We start from the raw sequence: 9,871 nt of genomic DNA on the forward strand, positions 1-9,871 counted from the left end.
TGGAACGGGCGGGGTCCACCGCTCTCTCAGCCCAAAGGCCGCCCCTGGAGGACTGTAGTGGAGACAGGAGAACAAGGGATCGGGCTGCAGCCATGCGAGGGGTCCAGGGCCCTGCTGTTGCTAGGACCCACTAGCCACCGCCCCGTGAGTGTCACGTGTCTGCATGTATAGCTCTGGTCTCTGCCTGTATGCATCCTGTATGTTTTCTGTATTTCCTGTATGCCTGTATGTTTTCTGTATTTCCGGTGTTAAAAATAGTAATAGCACCCTTTTAGTTAGCATTTACTATGTGAAAGGCACTGTGCTAAAGTTTTCATACATTACTTTATTTCCTGCACGCAACAATCCTGTAAAGTAGGTACTTTAATCAAATTCATTTTACAACTAGGGAGACTGAGGCTCCCTGCAGTAGTCTGACTTGGCCTAAGGCACACAAGGTTAAGCGGGACTGGTACCCAGACTGACTTCAATATGCACCGCTCCACACTACCCTTTCGAGCCCATTCATGTCTCTGCAATGACCTTAATTGTGCATTTGTGTGTAATTGTGGGCTTGGATGTAGCTGTGTACTTGATAGTGTCTCTGTGACTGAGCATGTGGTGGGTTGCTCTCTGGAATGTGTGCCTGTATGCATATAATGCACTCGGCTTCCCTATGTCTGCACAGGTGCTTATGCTTTGCTTTGCTTTTTTAATAGATTGTGAAATATTCATTTCCAATTACAAATACATGAAATTTTGTATTGCAGCATGGGTGACAGTCTTTTTATAACAAATATTTTTATTAGGGGCTCATACAACTCTTATCACAATCGATACATACATCAATTGTGTAAAGCCCATTTGTACATTCAATGCCCTCATCATTCACATATGCTTTTCTAACTCCACTTGTATAATTGGTTGCAATTGCCTGTTTAGGGGTCTGAATCATTTTGATTTTTATGTCTTTGAGTGTATAATGGTTGGCCTGTATGCAATGGGGTAAGGTGGTCTGTTTTAAAAACCCACAACCACAGAGTCGAATCGGACTCACAGTGACCACATAGGACAGAATAGAACTGCCCTCGGGTTTCCCAGGCTGCAAATGTTTACAGCAGCAGACTGCCACATTTTTCTGCCTCAGAGCAGATGGGGGCTCCAACAGCCAACTTTTGGATTAGCCACCGAGCGGTTAAACACTATGCCACCCAGGCTCCTACATTTTCTATAACTGCATGTGTTTATGTGGATCAGTTCAACTGCAGTTGTGTTTCCTGGGTGGCTGTGGTGATATCCACATTTAATGTGTGTGTGTGTGTGCGCGCGCGCGCGCACGCAGGTAGGTGAATATATGTGTAAGCACTCCTGTCTGTGTGTATCTCTGGCCCTCTGGGCCCCTTTCTTCTCTCCCCTTATAACAACTTTGTGTTTTTCAAAGTCCAGGTCGACCTGATGTCTTTAGAAGGCCTTTCAGGTGCCCTCATGCTCGGGGACCGCCTGGGCAATGTCTCTCCTTTACTATGCCTCTGCTCTCCCTCTCCAACCAGGGCCGGTGCATGGTGTAGTGGAGAGTGTTGGGCTGGGAGGTCATAGCCCTAAGTTCTAGTCCCCAAACCGCTTACCCTTTGTGCCCCTTTGGCAAAGCTCTCCACTACACCATGCCACCTCTGGTGCCCAGCAGCTCAGCTCAACGCTCTCTTGAAAAGAGCCTGAGGATAGCACTCACTCCCTGGGGAGCTGATCTTTCATTCGTCCATCCAGAAAATACTATCAAGCTGCCATTGCACACCAGGTTGTGGGCACCACTTTCCCCACTTTGCACAGAGAATAAGCCACAGGGATCTGCTAGCCTAATTCTCTTCCTATACAGACACCCCACAAAGGGGGCAGGTGGTAGGAGGGGGTCAAAGTCCAAATCCCTTGGCATGAGCATGCACAGAACCTCCAAGGATGTCTGGAGCAGAGCAGGTACCTTGACCTTCACAGAAGGCCTGGCAGGAGTTACCCAGGACTCCAGCTTCGTCTCCAACCACAGCCCTCCATTCTTAGCGCTCCAGCCACACAGAGCTGCTGGCCATTCCCCGGGCCATCTCCAGGCCTTGACCCATGCTGCTTCCTGCTTCCACTTTTGCCTGGAAGATCCATTTCCATCCTGCCAGGCCCTGCACAAAAAAAGCCCTTCTCTCCCCGGTACATTTCTTGGTACCCCTCTTCTCTGCAGCTGAGTCCTCTGAGCTCCCACAGCCAGGACTACTGCCCTCTGCTACAGCACTGAGAATGCCAGCCCAAGAAAGTCCAGCCACATGGCCATTTCTCTAGTTTCCCGCAGGACGGGCTAAGAACCCCAGCTCGGGACTTCGGGCACCCTGTGGGACCCCATGGCTGCACTTGCTCGGAGACACTGAAACTGTGTTCTGGTAGCTGCCCCTCCAACCAGAAAACAAGCTCCTCAAGGGCACTGGTGTTCTCACGCCTCTTTGTGACCCCAGCCTGGCTGCCCAAAGTAGCAGAGCCACCTTTGCTAAATGGACACTGGGGCGGTGCTAGCTGGGAGGGCACTTGCATACTGGTGGTGTGGGGCTGAGGCACAAGCAGGAGAGTCCAGGGTACTCTCTCAGGGCTGCATTCGTGTCTCTACAGAATGCTCCAGAGCCTGGAAGGGAGACTGCCCACAGCCAAGAGCCTGGGAGATGGGTCAGAACACCTGGAACCTCGAGACTGGGCTTGAGTGCCTCCTGGCCCTCGTGGGGACCGGAGCAGCCTTCCCCTGGCTGAAGGCACAGAGAGAGTATCCTAAGCAGACAGGAGGCCCTTGGGCAGAGCCCACCAGGCCCCTCCTGGGAAACACACACCTTGCCACCAGATTCAGGGTTTGCCCTGGGAGTGCAGCTGACTGTCCTGTGACAAACTGACCCCAGATGGCAAAGGAGCATGGAGCATGCTGAGGTATGATGGTGAGGGAGGGGACAGGCACCATAACCCACCTGCCTAGGAAAACTGCTTCCTTCTCAGGTCAGCAAGGGGCTGGAGGCAGGCAGCGGGGGATGGGAAGGTGGAAGTGTATGCAGCTGTTGGCCCTGCCCCACCATATCCACTGTGGCTCCGGTGATAGCCGAGTACAATGGCACCTTCTCCTTTTTCTTCAGCATATGACAGACCAGGAGCAGCTGAGACAGCCTTGAGGTTTAGGAGAGAGGGGGATTTCCAAGGGACAGGTGGGTGAGGCAGGCTCTCTCCCTCAGCCCCTGCTGACCACAGTCTGGATTCCGCTGGCTATAGGATTCAGCTCCTCCACCTGCCGCCCCCCTGCTGCAAGAGCAGCGTGGAGGTTGTTGGGGGTGGGTGAGGTGGGTGGTGGCACACGGATTGAGGGCTTCTCTTAGGCGGAAGGGAATTCCCAGAGAATGCTGGGCTGGATGTGTGCCACAGGTGGGGATTTAGGCCTCAGGGGGGAGGGGGAGGAAGAGATACTGGACTGAGCCCAGGAAGGTGTCAGAGGTGCAGGGAGCTCTCTTGCCTCCTTCAGGCTCACCTCCCCTCACCCCTTTCTCTCTGAGATGGGCTTTCCCAGCCTGATAACGGAGTGGGAAAGCTCAGGCCGGCCTTCCTGGCAGGTGTGGGTTCCTCTACCTCTGATGTTGACTGGCTATGTGACCTTGAGTGAGTTACTTCCTCCTCTGGGTCTAAGAGGCCTGCCTCCCGGTCTGAGTGAGCCCAGGAGCAAAGCGTCCAGGTTTTGGAGATGCCTGTTTTGGAAGAGGCTGGTGTTTGGGAAGTGGATTGCCAGAGCTTTTTTCCCAAGTGCCTCTGTGTGAGTCCCCAACCTTCGGTTGGCAGCCAAGCTCATCAACCGTCTCTGCACGGCCCAAGGACCCGCCTGGTACACCCTTTGTTGTCATGATGCGCCATCAAGCTGATTCTAACTCCCCAGAACTGACCCCCACCAGGACTGCCCCAGTTGGGCTCCTAGGCTGGGATCTACATAGAACAGTTCAGTGGGTCATTTCTCTTCCCTTTTGGTTAGAAGTCGAGCATCCAACACTGTGCTACAGCACTCCTTCCGCCTTGTACCTCATAGATGCAAAATAAGTACCGTATACTCGAGTATAAGCCAACCCAGATATCAGCTAAGGCACCTCATTTTACCACACAGACTGCATTAAAAATGTGCTGAAAAAACTCAGTTTATACATAAGTATATACTTGTGAAATTCATGAGTGGCATGCCCTCTCCCACTTAAACCCACCGCAGACAATGCCTATCCCTCTAGAAGGGCCTGGAAGAGGTGGGCAATCATGCACGCTGTCGCCCCCCTGCCACACTCTCTGGCTGAAGAATCCCCAAATCCTCTGTGGAAGCCATATGCCCTGTGAATATAGCCCATAGAAGGGACCTTGTCCTCACCACATTGGTCCAGGTCCCAGGCTGAGGGAGGACACATGATGCTGGAACTCAAGAGGATGACCAGGGGGCAAAAAACCTCTCCAGCTTTCGTAAACACCTGCTCTGTAATCTGGAGACAAGCATTTTCCTCCTGGGAGTCCCACAGAGATGATGACAGGAGCCGGGCCTGGTTGGGTGAATGGGAGTTTACAACATAGAAAAGTTGAGGAAACACATGGAAAGTTGGAAGGACACCCATGCAGTGACTTACAGCAGGGCTGGGGGATGTCCTGCCTTGGGGCCTCAGAAGGCCTTGGGAATCATTAATAGCAGCTGACATCACACACCGCATCAAGGAGAAACAGTTCCAGCTCTCACATTGATTAAAGGTTTGACCAAATAGAACATGCTGATTTTTAAGGGGATAATTTCCTATGCCCCAGGAATGGTGTTATAAATATCCAAATGGCCCCGAGGGGGGGTGGTGAAAAAAAGGTTGGCCACCCCTAACTTAGGATATGAAAGTCAATGGCATGTTTCTTGAAAGGCCAGGAATCTTGTAGCTGCCTCTTAGCAGGGAAGCCCTATCCTGAGAAGCCAAGTGCCTACAGGGCCTCATTTGACTTCAGAGCCACACAGACCCTAACTCAGCAACGAGAAACAGTATCGAAACAGTATCGATCATGCACCCTCCACGACACTGGGCCCCAATGTCCTGTCTACTCAACTGCCCAATCAATGGTAGGCTCTCCTTTCTTTGACCTAATTTCCACCCCCATGGGCAGCCCCAAGCCCCTACCGTCCATCCTATCCTCGACTCCTCTGAATTGAATCCTAAAGTAATAAGGACCCCAAACAAACTCACTGCCATCAACTCGATGGCGACGCCTAGTGACCCTACAGGACGGGGTAGAAGTGCCCCAGTGAGTCTCCGAGACTGTTACTGTTCGGGGATCAGACAGCCCTGGCTTTTTCCTGAGGAGGGGTTGGTGGTTTCAAACTATCGACCTTGAGGTTAGCAGCCCCACTCATCACCACTGCGCCACCAGGGCTCCTTGATAAAGGCTCTCAGGGTCCATGAAATCCCTTCTCTTGTCAAGTCAGAGCAGGTTTGGCCCAGAGTGGGGCAGGTGTGCCCAAGGTCAAATAGCAGAGCAGAGCTCTCCACAGGCCAGGTCAGAGCCTCCGAGTGGTCAGAGGAAACTGTGGGGAGGGCCCAGTGACCTCCAGGGGCGACAGTGACCTCTGGGGGCGACAAGTGCTGGTTCTGTCAGGGTACAGAGAGGCCACATACAGGCAGGTCATTCACTTCTGACTTTCAGTATTGGAACCATCTCCGCTTCCACCCTCCAGAAACTTCTCACTGCCCAAGAGGAAACCTTGCCCCACAGCTTGTCCTGTCCCAACACTACAGTGATAATTCCCTCCTGTGTAGTCCCAAAGATGGAGACCTGGTGGCACCATGGGTTAGGCATTGAGCTGCTAACCACAAGGTCAGCAGTTCAAACCCACCAGCGGCTTCACGGGAGAAAGAGGAGGCTGTCTGCTCCTGGGAAAATTTAGTCTTGGAAACCACAGGGAGGCTAACAAGGAGCTGAAATTAATTCCATGGCAGTGGGGTCCATGTGGAGTATAGTTAAAGACAAGGAGTTCCTGGGCTTAGATGCAAACAGCTAAGCAAGGGAGCTCACCCAAAAGTTGGAGGGTCAAACTCCCTCAGAGGACCCTCCGAAGAAAGGCCAGGAGATCTGCTTCCAAAAGCTCACAGCCTTGACAGTCCCATGGGCTGCACCTCCACACTGACACACACATGGAGTTGGCAGGGGCTGGGACTGACTCAACAGCAGCCAGTTGGGGAAGTCAGAAACTCATCCAACCTCATGTGATTTCATTTGGAAAGAGTGTCCTCCGGGAGGTGGTCACTGCCGAGCTGTGAATGCCACTTCCACATGGGCAGGGACCTTACCTATCTTTAGTCCCCCAGGGATCACACATCCCCTTGAACAGTACCTGGCACTTCATCATAACATCCTGTGGAGATGAATGAAGCCCAGTGGCCTGGAATGGCGGCTTGCTTTCACCTCTGGACCCACTCTGCTCGCCTCTCCAGAGTGACAACTGCCACCCCGCCGGCTGTGATAAGGACAGGGAGACATTCATGGGAAGGCCTGGCACTTCACAGCCCTCATGTCACTTCGCCTCCCCTTCAAAGTCGCTAGGACTGCCCTCCTTCCGCACCCTGCTCACCTCTTCCTGAAAGGCTCCCCGGGTTATATTCGGGGCTCCAGTCCTGGCATGTGTCCCAGAAACACTTCCTCCCCACAAACTTGCCAAGAGTCTAGTTGATATTTCTGGAAAAGATGGATTCCTGTTTTGTTTGGTTTGGGCTTTTTTCTTATGCCCGAGAGTGCCCTCCCAGCGGACAAAGGTAGGGAACTATATGATGGGAGGAAGGTCACTGCTTCCGGTGGGTTCCACTTCCTATGGCTCCTCCTTAACCAGTTGTCCTCACAGTGCCTGCTGTGTGGTGTGAGTTGTTCTCTCAACATCCGTGGGGGAACCTAGTTCATGCAAGTCCTCGGCGTCACAACAGCTGAGACACGCTGCCCTGCCGCCTGGCCCAGGCTCCACTGTTCCCAAAGCACTTGCAAGGCTGTTATCTTGCTTGATCCTTGAAACACCTCTGAAGAGCCAGAGTTCATTACCCTCCTTTCCAGATTAGGAAAACTGAGGCCTGGACCGGGTGCAGAGCCGACCTGTATCATGTGGCTTGTCAGGGGCACACCAGGCCAGCACAGGTGGTCAGACGAAAGCCCAGTCCATTCCCCAATGGGATCCGTAGAGCTCAGGTGACTAAAGTCATAAACACACCACCAACAGCCACCCGCCTGCCTATGGTGACTCCACTTTTCATGGCATTTTCACATCCTATGGAGAGACAAGGCCAGGGATAGGCTGGACAGCAGTGAGTTTTGGGGGTTGGTAGACAGAAAGGTCACTGACTCATCCAGGTAATATCCAGCCAAGAGTCACCCTGTGAGAAGGTACCCTCTGTCCCCATGAGGCAGTGATTGAATCAGCCAGCCCCTAGAGAGGAAGTGACTTCTCTAATGTCACAGGGCTTGCTAGTCGCTGAGCCAGGATTTAAACTCCCATTTGCCTGGCTCTCGACTCCCCCTGCATTATCAAGTTGTAAAATCCCTCAGTCCCCTCTGGGCCTCATTTTTCCCATCTGCAGAGTGGGTTAGAAGATAAGATCTCTCCGCCTTACAGTACTCCTCTGCTCCTTCTGTATCCTGCATTTCAAGGATGAGTCATGAGGAGCAATGGCAGCAGTGTTGAAGGCAGATCTGGGTTGAAATCTCAATTTGGACAACATTCTCCCCCAAGGGCCTCTGAACTCCCAGGAATGCTCTGTGTGTGTCCCCCACCCCCTATCATCCCCACTCCAAACATTCTCCCCAGAAAGAGTTAAACCTTCTGTGGGCTTTCACTCCTGGCCAGCGGTGCCAGCGGAGATTAGAGAGATCGGATTTATTTCTCTTAATAAACAGAAAAGAAGCTGGACTGGGCGGGTGACAAGCAAACAATTGGAATAAAGGGAGGCTGGAGCAAAAGGCAGCAGGACCTTCTTCCAGGCCTTATTCAGACCTGCAGGAACAACAGCCGGGGGCAGGGAGGTGTTGCCCACACACGTGGGCTCAGATCAGGCCAGCCTGCTGCCCGGAAAGCCCAGTGCCACCCGATACCAGGCACAGGACGGAGGGGAGCCTGGACCAAAGGATCCCAAATCCAGGCTGCTGGGGCAGGGACCTTCAGGGCCAGCTGTTCAAGCCCCTGGCCTCTGGTCTGGTCTCCCACTGGGGAGAGGGTCTGCAGCCCTGGCTACCCCACCAGCCCTCCGCACCACAGTTGATCTTGCTGCAACTCTGTCTTGAGGGAGGTGCCAGTGACCCGAGACCCATGGGGCAACCTTGATGTCAGACTCCACATCCTGAGCTGGACCCCCCTCCCCCAGCCTACTTCAGGGCCTGGCCCAGCCACTCAGTTCCAGCACCTAGACTTCCATTTGTGTCTGGGCCACAGAGGAGCAGGGCCCTTTTCCAAAAGGAAGACAGGGCCGGATGCAATCACACAAGAGGCTTTTTCACCCTCTACCTGCCCCCTGAAGTGTTCTTCTCATTCTCCAGAGGACGTGGTTAAAGGCCACCGTGGTTAAAGGCCACCGGGAGGGTAAACACAGGCAGCCTGGGATGGGCCCTGCACACAATGCCATTTCCTCACCAGTGCTGGGAGGCAGGTAGGCTGCTGGGGACACCCAGCCTCCAGGGGCTCCACCCTCTTAGGAGCCTCAAGCCTTCTCCACCCCACAATGGGAAACAGGGAACAAAGGGGAAAATGAGAGACCCAAGAAAGTAGCCCCAAGAAAGGTGGGCACCCTCCACCCACCCACCACCCACCCCCGGCAGGGATGGGCCAGATCAGCCTCAGGCTGCCCAGCCACCAGGCCAGAGGTGGGGTGGAGAGGCTTCAACTCAAGTCCCTACCATGCCCAGGGACAGCCTCTCTCTTTGGTTGGGCCTGTTTCCCCTTGCTGAAAGCACACTTCCGACCTAGCATTTATTTGTTGTGCATTCTACCAGGGGTGGGGGAGGACAGAAAGAAGGGATGGGAATGGGTGGGATCAGGCAGGATTGGTTCTTGGAGGTCAGTGAAGTCACTGCCCCAGATGGATGTCTGTCTGGTGGCCCAGGTAGCTGGTGGGCCAGGTGGGTAAAGCTAGCACCGTGACAGACATAAGCATTCTATACGCCAAGCTGGGTTCTGTCTTTGTGGGGCCGGAAACCAGACCCACTTAAGAGGGCCAAAGCCCCTTTTGAGGGAGGGCAGTTGCTGCTTGTACTGACCTAGAGACCCCAACAGAGACTCAAGGCCACCTGCCTCCTCTCTCATTGGCCCCAAGCCAGAGTCACGTCTCTGACCCCCTGACTCAGCAGAGGGCAGGACCAGGGTGAGCCTGGGGGAGGGGATTGCCTCACCGCCGACCAGGCAGGCTGCCAGCACTTCCTGCTTAGACCTGGGGCTCGCTGCCCAGCCGGGGGTCCCTGCCCTGAGCGCGGAGGTGGGGTGGGGGTGGGGGTGTGAGGACATGTGGAAGGGGAGAGGGGCGGTGCAGGACGGCGGAGGAGCTCTGGGGCTGCGCAGGATAGGGGTACTTGGACTGAGCCCGTGGCTAATCACTCCCTCAGCAGCAGCACGGTCCAAGGGAGTTGTCCCCCTCCAACGCGCCCGGACCCCTGCGAAGCCACTCCGGCCGCACCCTCGGCGCTGCCCAGCGCCCTGCCCAGGTGCCAGCCGCCTTACCTCGGCCCTTGCCCTTGGCCTTCCTGGCCTTGTCGTCCGCCTTCTTGGCCCGGGGGGTGGCTGATTCGGCGCCCTCGGCCCCCGCCGCCTTCTTCTTGCGTCGCTTGCCCCGCAGCCAGCTGAAGGCGCGGCGGAGGCCAG

The sequence above is a fragment of the Echinops telfairi genome, unplaced genomic scaffold, assembly GCF_000313985.2.
Source record: "Echinops telfairi isolate 266 unplaced genomic scaffold, ASM31398v2 ScPeMD7_7457;HRSCAF=8495, whole genome shotgun sequence".
NCBI lineage: Eukaryota > Metazoa > Chordata > Mammalia > Afrosoricida > Tenrecidae > Echinops > Echinops telfairi.